We start from the raw sequence: 15,309 nt of genomic DNA on the forward strand, positions 1-15,309 counted from the left end.
CCATAATTTTTATCTGTTTTTGATTTGCACACTTTAAATAAAACAAATGTGATGCAAACTGTGCTCTCTACCTCAGATCCCACGGTTTGTGTCAAGTACAACTGGGAGAGAGAGAAAGTAAAGTTTGCAGAAATGTAAATTTTACTCACAAACTGGTCTCAGCAGAAAATCCTACTTTTGCAGGTAAGGATGAGTCCCCTTACTCCTGAGGAATAAGGTGTTCTCTGCTCTGCTGGTAATTGTATCTTTCTGTTGGGTCATAAATCGGAACGCCCCTCTCTCACTGCAGGCTTGCACAGTGGAATCCAAGATCTGTACATTCACACACTGTCAGTGTAGCCACAATCCCAGTAGCATATCCCCTTTCTTCCAGTCTTCCAGATGGAACTCACTAAAAGCAGAATTGAAAACCCAAGGGTATAAATACCACAAGTTTTAACATACTCATATTAGGATTGCAAATAAAAGCGCCAAACCTATATCGTGACCAGCAATGTAACTGAAAACCAGTGGGCCCCCTGGCAAAGGTTTGGATGGGCTCTATTGACCAGGTGACAGCCCAAGGTAATGCAATGCAAGTGCTCTTCCATCTCTTTTTACACCCCTCCTGCGCTGTCCAATACCAACAGTGGAGGAGGCAGGAAAGACAAAAAGCGAGGATGGCATCCTGTATTTGCTGATGCTGGCATAGATGTGCAACAGCACAGTATTGCTTCCCAGCTGAGGGTCACACTGGAAGTCCGACAGCCCAGTATCTCCCTGTGACCTGAGTTCCCCTCCATGTTCTGCGGAGCCCTTCCATGACTTTCTTCGCTGTTATGTCCTGAAGTGACATCTGCTACATACACGCGTCAGACAATTCTCGTCCGATAATCGTTTCAGGGTTGATATTGGACGAGAAAATCCAGAGGAGATAATCTTATGTGTGTACAGCGATCATCATCCGTCGTTTCAATGACAGTCCTGAAGGATCCAAGGACTATGAATGATCGTAATGAAAGTGAAGGGGGAAATGTGCAGCGGGGTGCTGCTCTGTCATTCTCCCCCCTCCTCTCTCCTCTTCTACAGAACGGTGCTCGTTCATGCATGGTGCAGTCTTTTGTTGTTGGAAAGGATCTTTCACAATTATTGCATGTGTGCCATAGAGTTGTTATATTATGTTGATAATAAGTTAAGTAAGCATTGTCACCTTTGGATATAATTATTATTAATATTATTATACAGTATTTATATAGCGCCATACTCGAGTCCGGACCGCGGTAATCCGCGATTGATGGCCGCGCGTACTTTCGCGCTTCCAGCGAGCGCGGATTTTATTGATGAATCAGGGGCATTGTCTGCTTGTGCCATATCAATTACCTGCCTTGATGAAATGCATTATAAAGAGGACCTAAAAATTTGATATGATAGAGGAAACATAAAAATGGTAATTGTCCCTAATCAGTAACTTGAAAATTAATACATTTTTATTATCATTATTATTAAACCGGATTTTTTTTAACACAAACATATTACACAGTGCTGTACAAAAAATAAAGGTTGCAAATGACAGACAGACACAGATGGCAGACAGTGATACACGAGGAAAGGACCCGGTTTGAAAGAGCTTAAAATTTAGGAGAATATTATCTTTTGTATGAAATTCCTTCCTAAAATTTGCATAGGCTTTTCTGGGTGCAAGTTTGAGCAGGCATGCCTATATTTTGTATTTTATCTGATGCATCTCACCAATAGTCACAGGAGATATGGGACCTGATTTAATAAAGCTCTCCCAGGGCTGGAGAGGATACACTTACATCAGTGAAGCTAGGTGATCCAGAAAAACTGGAATTGATCTGGTCCAGGATTCAAAACATGCTAGTAAATAGCAAATGCCATTAAAGAAATCCATTCCAGGTTTGCTGAATGACCCAGCTTCACTGATGAAAGTGTATCCTCACCAGCCTTGGAGAGCTTTATTAAATCAGGCCCATGGAGTGAGATTCGGTGATGTTACTATTGCGATGCTAACTGTTCTCTTTGCTGGAGGCTCCAAAATGAGGAAGCAAAGCCCTGTCTCTACCAAGATGGCTGCCTTCCAGCAAACAAAGTGCAGTATGATAAGCAAAAAGTCAGCTGCAGAGACACCACAGACAATACCACCGACTAGGCCACTGTCAACTGTCTGCCTCTTTTTAGGTAAAGCCTCCAGAGATCAGTTTTCCTTTAATAACCATAACAAACTGCAATGCACCAGGCAGATACATAAGACAATAAAGGGGGGCTTACTTTTGTAGACCATCTCCAAAGTGTCAAGAACTTGGAGCCTGCCACTTCTCAGTCAGACACCTGTCTATTAAACACCATTGGGCAGTGGGAGGCGGTAGGATTGTCAGGGAAGTAAAAGGTATAAAATTGCAGAATGCTACTAGGTTAATAAGACTCTGAACTCCTGGAAGAATAATTTATGCATACAACAAGGTACAATGAATATTAACACAATTACTAACATTTTGCATTTATTTTGGTATACTGAAACAAAATATTTATAAGGTTCGCTTTGATTTGAGTTTATACTGGACTTATGTCTTTTTTCATCCTGACTATGTAACTATGTAACCTTGTATTTGGTGACATACAAAGCCATATAAAGAGCCTACAGGCTTAGCCCATACATAACCATCAAAAACTGAAATATTTATGCAGAACTGGATTTTAAAAAGAACTACAAATCTACTCACCACAGCCTCCCAAGAAGATCTGTAAGAATAAGTGTGTGCCTCTTGTTGGATTTTAGACAGATGTCACCTGAGGTCTAGAAGGTGCGCAGGTCTGTACCAATAATCAGAAAGTCACACTGCGAGTATGAGCTGTGTTTACCTATGTTATCACTCTGGACTGGATTGACATACCTTTGCCCTGTTCAATGAGAGCAGAAATAAACAATATATTATGTGTTTCTATGGTCGGAAAAAGATTTTTCCATAGTCTCTATCCCATCTTGCAGTGTCATTGGCAGACCTTTGATCTGTTTTATAGGAGGACAATAAATACAATTTGCACATTGTACAGATATCATATATGTTGTGATAACTTGGAACTTGTCATTACACTAAAATGGGCCTTACAGTGAAAAGTAGAATATTTTATTGTTATTTAGCTTTGCAATAAAAGATTAGCTCAAGCCTAGTACACATATTCAATTACTGTACTGTCAACCAAAATATTTTCTTGTGATCATTTCATTTCATTTTCAGATGACACATTAGGAATGATGGCTGTACAGACATGCTCATTGGAACTCTATAGACTGTTCTATGGAACAAATGTGAAGCACCACGCTGCACTGGTATACAATAGCCTAGTTATATCAGTAACCACAAAATGGTTATTAGTAATCCATTGAGCAACCACCTCAAAAATGTCAGGGGAAACCTATACTAATGCTAGTTTTGGCTTGAGACAATCATAAATAATTGGTTTGGGTGAGAACAAAATAGAATGTTGGTTTTGATAGGGGCAGTATTAGACATAGAGTAGTTCTCAAAATTAGAGTTCCAACCCGAAATTAAAAACAAAATATGATACTAAAAAAGAAGACATGTTTTTTTGTTGACAAAGAATGATTACTTAGAAAATAGTACTTGCTTCACTCTCTAAACACACAGAAGTGTCTACATTGTATCCTAAAAGCTGATTCCCAAGCACCCAACTTCAGACTTAAAGAGAAATCTCCATGCAAACCTTCCTATGAGAGTTAAGAACCAGTTATATTAAAGATACTTCTAAATTATAACAGCAAGGTCCCTCAGATTTTTTCAGGAATCTATGTTGTGATACCCGTGCATATTTAAGTCTGACATGTTTGGTGGCACCTTCCCTAAGAGTTGTTGAACTACATGTAAGCAAGCCACCAATACCCCTGAAAAAGCCTAACCTTTAGGCGAAATGCGTGGGGTGATGATTAAAAGACCACTGCAGCGATTTATTGTAAATGGAAAATAAAATAGTTACCCCTGTATACAAAAAGATTTGGGGATTTACAGGTAGTTCCAGCATCCAGTTTGTTTAATAATAGTGGTTGAATGTTTAGCATCACTCAATGGCCTTTTTTGTTTATGCTACTACTTGTTTTGTTTGAATATGGATTTGTTATGAATTAATAACATGTCTTTAGAAGTACTTCTTTCTGAGTAATCATTATTTGCCAACAAAAAAGCTCTCTGTCATCTTAACATCGGATTTTGGGTGATAACAATCTAGAATGTGTACAGACCTAGAAACCTAAACCTCCCCAGTTCTCCCCAGCCCCTTTTAGGTGGGTTCACCACCTGGCAGTTTTCAGTAACCACCCAGCTGTTTTTCGGTGGTTACTAAAGAGTTGGGTCACAATACAGGGGACACCACACCCAGCTTAAAAAAAATTCTGGGTTGAACATTGCAAAACTGAAGTTACAGAAATAGATATTAGGTTAGACAGTATAATAAAAACCAGATTTTTTCATAGTATTACCTCCAACTGTCTTATTGCAAGGTACATATCAAAGCTGTCTAAATATGACAGCATATTTAGTGCAGCCCAATGAGTACCTGGTGCACTCAGTACTCAGTTGGCTGGTCTTCAGCACAGAACACTGGTATGGGACTGGGTGCTTACCAAAACAAGATCTTGATTCACCACAAAAAAAAAAAAAGTATACACCATAACTAAACAATAAGTTCATACGAACAAAAAAGGTGCAGTAGGGTTTGCCAAAATGGTTGTTCTCCTGAAGAGAAAGATCTTTTCTTTGGAACACAAGGCTCTTGGTGGGGGCAGAGGACTCTGACCCACCTAGCTGAAGCCATGCAGACCCTTCCCCTTGTGGTCAGCTGAAGCTAACCATTAGTATTTAGTTGTGGGCTCTACGCAAGAGAGATCCCCAGACATCAGGAAATGGAAGTAGTGCACAGACAGAAATAAAAATTAACAGGTGTCAAAATGCAAGACAACAGCACAATGGGGTGTGGGCCACACTGATGGTGGAAGTTAAATAATATTTGATAATATAGAGATTTTTCTGTCAAGTATCAACTGCTTCTTGTATACTTGTGAGAAAGATTTTTCTTTTCTTTCTGATCTATCTGATAACCATAAACTGTACAAGTTGGAAAAAAATCACTAACAGCAAAAAAAAGGAAATATTATCCATAGGGATCAGTTCAACGAAAGTGCCGGTTTTATTGTTCTGTGTAAATTTTGATATGTGAATGTACTTAAACGTTTCCTAGAAATAGGAAATTGTGTTTTATTGCACTTGAAAGGTAATAAGTATGGTAGACATGGGCAAATGTATAAATACATTGGTTTAATAGAATAGGTGTCATTCACAATTTGTCCAATAGGTGGTGATGTGTTCACAAACATTTGCTTGCATACGGTAGATTGTGGGTTAAAATGAACACATCACCACCTGGTGGATCAGTTGTGAACGACACCCTCTAGGAAACCAAAGTATCAGTACCTTTGTCCATGTCTACCTAATACATTTCAAGTTCATTAAAATATAATTGCCCATCTCTAGGTAACTTTCACCCACCTCAATTCATGCAGAAGGAAAAAAACACTTTCACTGAAGGAATTACTATGCAAATTGTTAAAAAAAAAACCTAATGTGTTGTTTATTAGAGGACGTAGCCAACAGTGGACCCCTGTGCAGAAATGACTTGGGCCCCCTCTGCCAAACTGACTTGGCAATCCTTATTGGCTGGTAAGGGTCTGGTGCGCTTGTGCAGTGGTACACTTTGCACCTCCTTATGTCTATCCTGGGTCCCATTTGAGCCAATGGCAAGTTTTTCATACACTTCCTGTTCTGTATTTGGACCTGTTAGATAAAAAGAAAACGGGAAATCTCAGATGTGAGAACACAACTATCAATAAAGAGTTAACAGAGGTTTTACCTCTTCCATACTATCCAAAAATAAACTAGTCTGAAGTAAAATGTTCTTTTTTACATGATACAAAAAAAAAAAGCTTGATTATTTTTCTATCCTCTCCACTAGTAAATAAAATTCAGAAATAAGTAGAAGGCGATAAAGTGATGATTAGCAGCTCATTTCTCGCAGGTGATGGCTGAAGCAGTCCTCTGTTCTTGCAAACACTCCCCATTCTCTATTCAAAGCCAATGAGATGCAAATACTGCCAACGCAAACTTGCACCCCAGACCTTGAAATGTAATTCTGCCAGGAACAGATTCACCCACACGGCACAACAATCTGTTGCCTCTCAGTTATTTTGAGATGCTGCTGTCATATAAACAAAAATACATTGGGAACAGCATGGCAACAGCACAATGACTGCAGAGAAAGCAATACAAGAAAAGGGATTTTATTTATAAAACCTTAATACCCAGAAAATGTCAGCACTGGCAGATTACCTAGTAATTATGCAGAAGAGCTGTCAATTTTTCAATTCTTGTGAAAGGATGGCAACATTGGTCATTTTTGCAGTGAAATCACTGCAGAGTTGTCATCTTGTGGACAGGGCAATCTCAGATCAGAAAGTAGAATAAAGCTACATGCACACGTTAGATTTTTGTTGCTGGAAAGGATCTTTCACAGTTGTTTCCAAAGACAAACAACTAAAAGATGAATGAACTAGCATTGTACATACAGTGCTCTTCTGTTCTATGAAGAGGGGAGGGGGGCAGGACAAGCGAGCGGCACCCCGCTGTGTTCTCCTCTCTTCGCTATTTCGGTCGCCCGTCTTCATCAAACGGCCTCTGTACACATTTGATACAAGTGGCTCATATTGGCCGAGAATTATCTGACACGTGTACATAGCCTAAGAAAGATTTCTATGACTTTATAGTTCATTCATTCTGCACATGCAGGGGAAGCTGTCCCTTGATGTCTAATGGTAGATTTTTAAAAAAAGGAACTTTTTACCTTCATCTTACACAGTTGTAATGAAATTGCTTACTCTTATTTCACTGCACACTTTCACGTTCTCACATTAGAAGCATCAGCTACAGCCCTGGTTGCAGGATTATTAGTACACTGTATTTATATAGCACCATCATATTACGCAGCGCTGTACAAAGTCCATAGTCACGTCACTAACTGTGCCTCAAAGGGGATCACAATCTAATGTCCCTACCATAGTCATATGTCATTAATGTTGTCTAAGATCAATTTTGGGGGGAAGCCAATTAACCTCACTGCATGTTTTTGGGATGTGGGAGGAAACCGGAGTACCCGGAGTAAGCTCACGCAGACACGGGGAGAACCTGCAAACTCCATGCAGATAGTGTTCTAGCTGAGATTTGAACCTGGGACCCAGGCCAGCTCTGCACAGGCCGGAGTGCTAACCACTGAGCCACTGTGCTGCCCGGGATGATCAGCACCATGCAGGCCTTTCTTTCCCAGCCTGACTATCCTTTTTTTGTCCTGTTCATTATCTGGATTTCAGTCCTTGATATGTGTATGAATATATATTGGGTGCTGGGTTATTTACATTTGTGAAAAGCCCGTAACACAGTGGGTCGTGGGCTATTAAAAAAAATCCTGCATTGGTATAACACAGGTTTGTTTAAAGTACTTATACATACACTCATGGACAAAAACAAAACAAAATGTAGCTTACCAGTTTATATATGTGGCATCAGCATTTGTTTTTTTCTTTAAATTATAATTTTTGTATTCACCTGGTGATCCTTCCTCTCCTGGGGTGGCAAAATTCACTCCCTATACCATATCTATGGAGGGTGAAGTATTGTAAACCTAGAAAAGGACTGCACAATTTTTTCATCACTTCTCTAAAGTCCTGAAATACTTCCTGAGCACATTGTTTGAGACAGAAAAGTGCTCAGTGCAGCACTAAATGTATGCCAGCATCAACCGATATAACAAAATGCTATACAAAAGGTATACCAAAAGGTGCACATAAGGGATCTCGGCCTGTATTGTTAAAGTTATTACAGCAGGTAGAAACCCACTCTTTTACTACATGTGTAAATTTGTGAAAGCAATACAGGAAAGTAAAAAAAAAATTAGAAAAATATTTTAAAAAAATGACTAATATCTACTATAAATATAAATGTATTTATACATTTAATAAAGGCCCTGGCGCACACACTTACAAACACGACCATTTGTAAAAGCTAATTGTGCACCACATGTTAGTTATTTCCACATGCACCAGAGTGATGGGAATTAATTCCGGGCCATCTTTTACTCTCTAATCTGATGATTATATTTAGATAGATATTTTGAAGGAAAGTGGCCCTCGGGCCAAAAATGTTCAGTTCTGCTTCTATAATGTACAGCGCTGCGTAATATGTTGGCGCTATATAAATCCTGTTTATTAATAATAATAATAATAATAATAATAAAATAAAAAAGGTAGTCCAGCAGAGAAAGGGTAAAGTCAGATAAATCCAAACAAAGTGAATGCACAGCAGGGGGCACTGTGTGTCCTGGGACAAGGTTGTCACTTTTTTTAATATCTTCCATTCCAAACATATGGTAGGGATTCATGAAATAAGGTAAGGGTTCAAACTATATTTATTTGATAAAAACCTGGGGAGTACAGAAAGATGAGCCACACAGGATAACCAGACACATTATAAAGATATAATCAGTTAGAGATGTGAAATGAAAATAATGGACCAAGGCCAAGGCTGAATGAAAGCATTCAGCATTGTCTACACTTATTAGTATTTATATAGCGTCAACATATTACGCAGCGATGTACATTAAACAGGGGTTGCAAATGACAGACAGATGCAGACTATTCATACCCACTCATCTTCACTATCATCCCCACCAGAGTAAAATTAATGCAGAACAGAGATGAGGTCCTATACAAGAGAAATGTTGGTTCCCTTTATTTTACATTGAAAAGGACTGCAAAAGGGACAGATGAAGCCTCTTTTTTTGTAATGTCTGTACTGGGGCCAAGGGACACCAACTGCCTATTATTGTTAATATTATTATTATACAATATTTATATAACACTGACATATTACTCAGCACTGTACAAAGCCCATAGTCATGTCACTAACTGTACCTGACTGAAGGAGACTGAACATAGTAGATGTGCCGATCCCTACACGGCATGAAAATCTCAGATCAATTACATATATATATATATATGCATGCATATATAATTTGTATATATGCAACAAAGTGCAAAGCCTAAATAACAACCACAAGAGCCGGCAAAATCTGTAATATTATAAAATAATAAAAAGTAAAGTTGCTGACTGTTTAGCTTGTTTTTATTACTGATTACAGAAAACAACTCCATAAACGTATACTTTGTCATCATATTACATGATCCGACCATTACCCTGCTTCACCGTCTTTTATGGTGGTTATAATAGGATAATGAGATCTAATATTTCTTCCTACACTTCCTATGTTAAACGAGATTATTACTAACATGGTGTGATTGCATTGGAACAAGGATTGCTTGGCTGATGCCCATAGTTGGCAGTAGGGGAGCTGCAGGTGGGTAAATAAGACAGAGTCTTGAACTGACTAATCAATAATACAAACATAGGGCTGGGAAGAAGGTGGTGGTGGGTTTAGACCTACCTCAGAATCTCCCTGTGGCCAGTACCTTGCCAGCTGCTTGAGCACTCACAGTGGTGATTTCAAAAGAACTAGCGTCTGAACATTTGGCAGCTGATGGGATGAGCACTCACTACCACCCCTATTCATTCCCTATAGATCGGTTGAAAGGAGACACTACCATGGAATTCTTCTTACCTAGTACGGGGCCTAGAAATTTCTGATAGCGGCCCAGCAGGGAACTCTCTGTCTTCAGCTATGAGCTTGTTAATCGTTCACTTCTCTGCGCTGCATTTCCTCATTATCTTGTCAAAGGTTTTCCATTTTATCAGTAAACTTTTATCATTTTTTTATCTTTGTAATATAAAATTACACATGACAGTACCTTGCAGTAAACTTTGTCCCTTGTCCAAGTATCAAAACTATGTGTTGGGTGTATGTGGTACACCCAAAGAAAAACTGATTCTGCATGAAACTGCACCACAAGTTGCCCATTATTACAGGCTTGACTTTGCTTATTATCCAAAAATTCAAAATAAACCCCTTATTTTACTGCTGAATCTGTTGTTGAGGAAAGCTCTCCTGTGTCTTTCCTAATTAGGTGTGGGGCTTCTTGATTCCTTTTATCCCACCTCACAGTAGCTTGTCTGGTTGTACCATTGGGGTTGATTTATTAAAGCTCTCCAAGGCTGGAGAGCTTACGCTTTCATATGTGAAGCTGGGTGAACCAGCAAACCTGGAATGTATTTCTTCAAAGTCATTTGCTAGCAAATGTTTTGAATCCTGGACCAGATCTATTCCAGGTTTGCTGAATCACCCAGCTTTACTGATGAAATTGTTATCCTCTCCGGTCTGTCAGCTCATAAGCTCTGCTACATAAAAGCTAAATTCGTTTCTATAATACATTGCATTGATGATGGCCAAGTAGTATGAAACAGCAGTATGAGGTTTGAAATTAATTCCTCCATATTATTAGATTGTATATGTTTGTATTGTATAGGCTAAAAACTAGTGCAGGGTTTCTCAACCAGGGTTCCTCCAGAGATTGCTAGGGGTTCCTCAAGCAATGAGCAATTTGTACCTCTCAGGTCAGACAAAGTGACACCAACAATCTTTTTGGCCATCTGTAAAGGTGACATTCTTTCCATGACTAGCAATTTAAGAGGCTTTCTTCCCATTGACCACCATGGTAATGTACTGTAAGCTGTATATATAATAATTATAGTAGGGGGCTCCCTAAGGAACTGAAAGTTTTCCCAGGCTTCCCCCAAATTAAAACAATTAAAAAACAAAAAGGTAGATACATTCTGAACCAGTGGTTTAAGAAGTGCAGTTCACATCAAGGGTATCAAGAAGTTATTTGCATGGCTGTCCCACTATCTTAAAATGAAGAAAAACCCCGTGTGATACAACTGAGACATGGAAATACCTTATGTTTTATATTGTATAAAACCCCACGAAAATTAAAAAATATAGTGTTGCTCATGTTCCCATTAACAAGTAGAACAAAGCCTTTTAACTTCCAATCACATTAAGGATACCTACACAGTATCGATTAATATCTTTGGAAAAAATCTTTCACAATCGTTTCCAGCAACAAACAACTGAAGGATAAAGGAAAGAGCGATTGTACATACAGCGCTGTTGTGTTTTTTGGAGAGGGTATGGGAGAGAAATATATTACTAGCTGTCCCTCAAAGGGGCTCACAATCTAATGTCCCTTGGCCTGAAAAGGCAAAAATGCTACCCACTGAGCCACCATGCTGCCTTTGGCCACAGTTGAGCACAGCAAACTTGAACATGCTATGGCCACTGAATTTACTCTACTCAGCATTGGTAAAGTGATAGGGGAATATAAAGCAGTCAAATGACTGCTTAAAAAAAAGCTGGGATAATTTGGGGTAAATCTTTAACAAACTAGAAGCAAGATGTTATATCTCTGCACTGCCTTTTTTTTTCAAGGTTTTACATGTGCTTGAAATGTGCATGTTTTGTAGCCTCCGTGAAACAAATGAGATTCCTAAGTCATATTTTACATGTTTCTTAAAATCTGTAAGTATGGGGTACTTCCTTTGGCAGAACACATAGGCAGATGAATGAAAAAAGTAAGTATATACAGTACCTATTTTGTTTGTATTAGGGGAGTGGAGATTGAATAAAGTAAACCTGCTACTGCCTTGAATAGATGGCAGTCGTGTGCGGCACCACCAAATTAACCTTTTCAATTCTCAACAGGGTGAGCTGAGTATACATGTCAATGAGAGAACTAGATACCATACAAGTCTCTAGGCAGCTGTATTGTTTATTTGCTTCCAAATGCCCTCTGACATCTATATCTGGTTTTTCAAGACCTCGGATGGGTAACTGTGCAGGTAAAAATTACAGTATGTAAAATCAACATTTGGCAGGGTTACAAGAGGAAAAAATTTTCAAATCAGATACATATCTAATAGAAATATAATTACCAGCAAATTATTTTAGTTTATACAGAGCTGTATGTAAACAATAATAGAGTTACACTAGTTTTGCCCTGGAGGGGGTGGAGGGCATCAGGTGCTGGTAAGCCAACTCGTAACTGCCCACCTTGATTATTCAGACTTTTTTTTATATCTGTTGTTCTCCAGCATCTGTGCATGTTCAGACTTATAAGAAAAGCCAGTGCTGTGCTGGAACAGACTGTATTATCTTATATATTTAGCAATGAGTTGGCAGAACTTGGTCAGAAATCTGTATCTGTATTCTCACCTGTTCTGCTGTCTCCTCAGTTTGCTCCTTATGGAGAAGTCTGGGAAATGTAGTCTCTGCTGCTCTTAGAAATGTCATAGCTTTTATGCAGGGAGCGATGGGAGAAGTGGTTTTGAATGCTGAGCTCTAGTATATGCCACCTTCAGAAGCAGAAAGGGGGGCTGTGTCCTTATATTCTAAAAAAAGATGAGAAGCATTACAAAATGAAAAAACATACAGCCCATGTAGTTTTCAAACTTTGCAAAGTTTATAGTGGTTCTGGACAACCCTAGCAAACTCTTGTTAAAAAGGTTGAGAAACACTGTACTAGTCAATGAGCTAATAAAGCTTACAAAGTGTAATTGATAAAAAATGTTTAAGCTAGTGTTATAGACACTGGATTTTTGTCAACTGAGATAAACGCTTGTTATGGATTGGGGCAGAAATCTTTTTATATGTAAGTTTGTATAAATGACCTCTGTTGTGGTTTAGGATATAAATTGCCATGCATGCATGACTGGCAGTGCTGTTCCTCCATCAATAGTTTGTTCTGCCCTCTTTTCGCCCAAAATATTATTTTTTCCTTTTTAAATATTATGTTTTATTGTTTACAATTAAAATTCCTTCACAGATACTTACTACAGGCTACATACACGTCAGATGATTTATGTCCGACAATTACCTCAGCGCTAATACCGGACGAGAATCTGGCATACGTACAGCGCTCGTCCGAAGCTGTTCCTGGATTCGTCCTAGGGGATCCACAAACGCCGAACGATCATACTATAAGTGAAGGGGGGGAAACACAGCGGGGTGCCGCTCCGTCGTTCTTCCCCTCCCCTTTCCATAGAGCAAAACGGTGTTGTATTTACAGTGCTCATTCATGCATCTTTCAGTCTTTTGTTGTTGGAAAGGATTGTGAAAGATCATTTCCAACAACAATTATTGAACATGTGTTCATAGTCTTATTTATTTATTTATTTCTGAATCTCGCGATCCGTGCTCTAAAAACACACCCCTTGCTGTGTTTTTGTACCCCGGTAAAAAAGTGTGAGTGCAAAAACACCCCACAAAAAAACGTGCACTGGGGTACTATTTGTGATCCCTCCTCTAAAGAGGAAGGGCCACCCTTTATCCCCAGACCCTCCAAAGCGAAGCTGCAGACGAGGGCTGGGTACTGAGCCCACCCAGCCGAAGCTGGGATAGACTTACTTGCCCCGCTGGCCGAAGCCAGAGAGGGGCCTTTTCTCCATGAGACCACCTAAGCAGGTCCCAACAGATATTAAGCTGGGAGCTCTCCCGAAGAGACACTCCCACTGAGGGAGAGCGCCTGGTTGTTAGGCCGAGGCACTCTCCAAGACATCGGGGCTAGCCCATAAGGTAATAGCACCCTCCATCAAATAGTGGCAACAAATAGCACACAGTGACTTGTGACAAACATAAAAATACATAAAAAAATAAGTGCACAGTGCATAACACACTGGGCAGAGTTTTAAAAATTGGCCATCTGCACTAGCCGCAGCTAATGCAGAGTAAAAGCGATGTGCCAAATCAGCATAAAAGTGATGTAACGGTGCACATTAAAGATAAGTGGGTTCCCGGGCCCAATGATTTTAAGGTGCCCCTGGATCGCCACTCCAGGGGTAAGACACTAAAAGCGAGATTCGAAAGCTTCTCAAGACTGAGCGACCAGACCAAGCTTTCCCTGCACCAACCAGCGGGTCAGTCCACTATCTGGGAGCTCCTTCTCAGGGCAGGCCCCACGCCTTCTCCGGTTGACCAAGCCAGCAGAATTAGCATAGGGCGGCCCTTTACAGAGCAACACTATCAAGCAGACCGTCCTTAACAGAGGTACTTGTGCACTGCATTCTTGCCAGGAATACAGTGCCGTTCCACCCTGATCACTGGAAGGATTAGGTACTACACTTGATCTTAGCCAAAAGGCCGAGAAGCGATGTGTTCATAGTCTTATTACCCCTTGTGCACAATTTTAAACATTTACAAAGTACTCTGGGACCTCAGTGGTCTGATCATAAATGCACCAAGTCTACTGTCAGCTTTAACAACTATATAAATGTGTATTGTTTTCTCAACAAAACCTCAAACTGGTGGATAATCTGCTCAAATACTCTCTTCAAATAATGTCTTGTAAACGAAATTAACTCTGTTTGCTATAGAGATAAAAAGATGGGGGATGGGATTAAACTTGACCGATTACAGTTGGTAATGAGCTTTCCCCATACCTTCAGTCCCAATTCTAAATTTTCAAAACAATTGTTACAAGGCCAAGAGTTTGCAATGGATATGATTAGGCATTATAGATTGATTAGCACTGGAGGAGTGGGTTTGTTTTATTTACATCAAAATTTAGATCATGGCTTTTGTTTCAGCAGATAGTAAACAAGAGATCCCCCCCTGTGCACTGGAGACTGTCCAAACTAAACAATGCAAATGTTAAATGGATTGACTGTGTCATCTAGCAGTTAAGGTAAGTTCAGAGCTACTATCTATTGATTGGAAAACAGTTCATGTAAAGGGGTTTAAGACAGCCAACGTATAACATATTTTACAGGATTGTTGCTGAGGTGTTTTTGTAAAGCATTTTTGAAAGTCTGTTTGAACTGGACTGGGTGTGGCATTATCAGCCTGCATTTATGATTGAGTTTTCTGTGCTGAGTAGTGTACATATTACTATTACACAGTATTTATACCCTAGATTGTAAGCTCTTCGGGGCGAGGTCCTCTCCTCCTGTGTCACTGTCTGTATTCGTCTGTCATTTGCAACCCCTACTTATTGTACAGCGCTGCATAATATGTTGGCGCTATATAAATCCTGTTTAATAATAATAATAGTGCTGGCACATTATGCAGCCTTTTACAATATCCATAGTCATGTCACTAACTGTCCCTCAAAGGGCCTCACGATCTAATGTCCCTACCATAGTTAAATGTAATTAATACAGTCTATGGTCAGTTTAAGGGGGTAAGCCAATTACCTAACTGCATGTTTTTGGAATGTGGAAGGAAACCCACACAGACACAGGGAAATCA

At 39.5% G+C, this 15,309-nt stretch overlaps 1 protein-coding gene and 1 pseudogene across 1 annotated transcript in view; both read right to left on the minus strand.

The window, feature by feature from the left end:
• Nucleotides 1-15,309, minus strand: part of LOC140335460 (peroxisomal N(1)-acetyl-spermine/spermidine oxidase-like) — a 28,759-nt gene that overhangs the window by 10,452 nt on the left and 2,998 nt on the right. Inside the window, exons 3-5 of the mRNA XM_072418075.1 lie at nucleotides 12,280-12,455; nucleotides 5,710-5,843; nucleotides 2,721-2,898 (exon numbers count right to left, since the gene is read on the minus strand). The gene's annotated coding sequence lies outside the window, so the exon portion shown is untranslated. The remainder of the gene's footprint in view (nucleotides 1-2,720; nucleotides 2,899-5,709; nucleotides 5,844-12,279; nucleotides 12,456-15,309) is intronic.
• On the minus strand, nucleotides 14,105-14,214 carry LOC140336136 (U2 spliceosomal RNA; annotated as a pseudogene).

This window comes from Pyxicephalus adspersus, chromosome 7, assembly GCF_032062135.1.
Source record: "Pyxicephalus adspersus chromosome 7, UCB_Pads_2.0, whole genome shotgun sequence".
NCBI classification, from domain to species: Eukaryota; Metazoa; Chordata; class Amphibia; order Anura; family Pyxicephalidae; genus Pyxicephalus; species Pyxicephalus adspersus.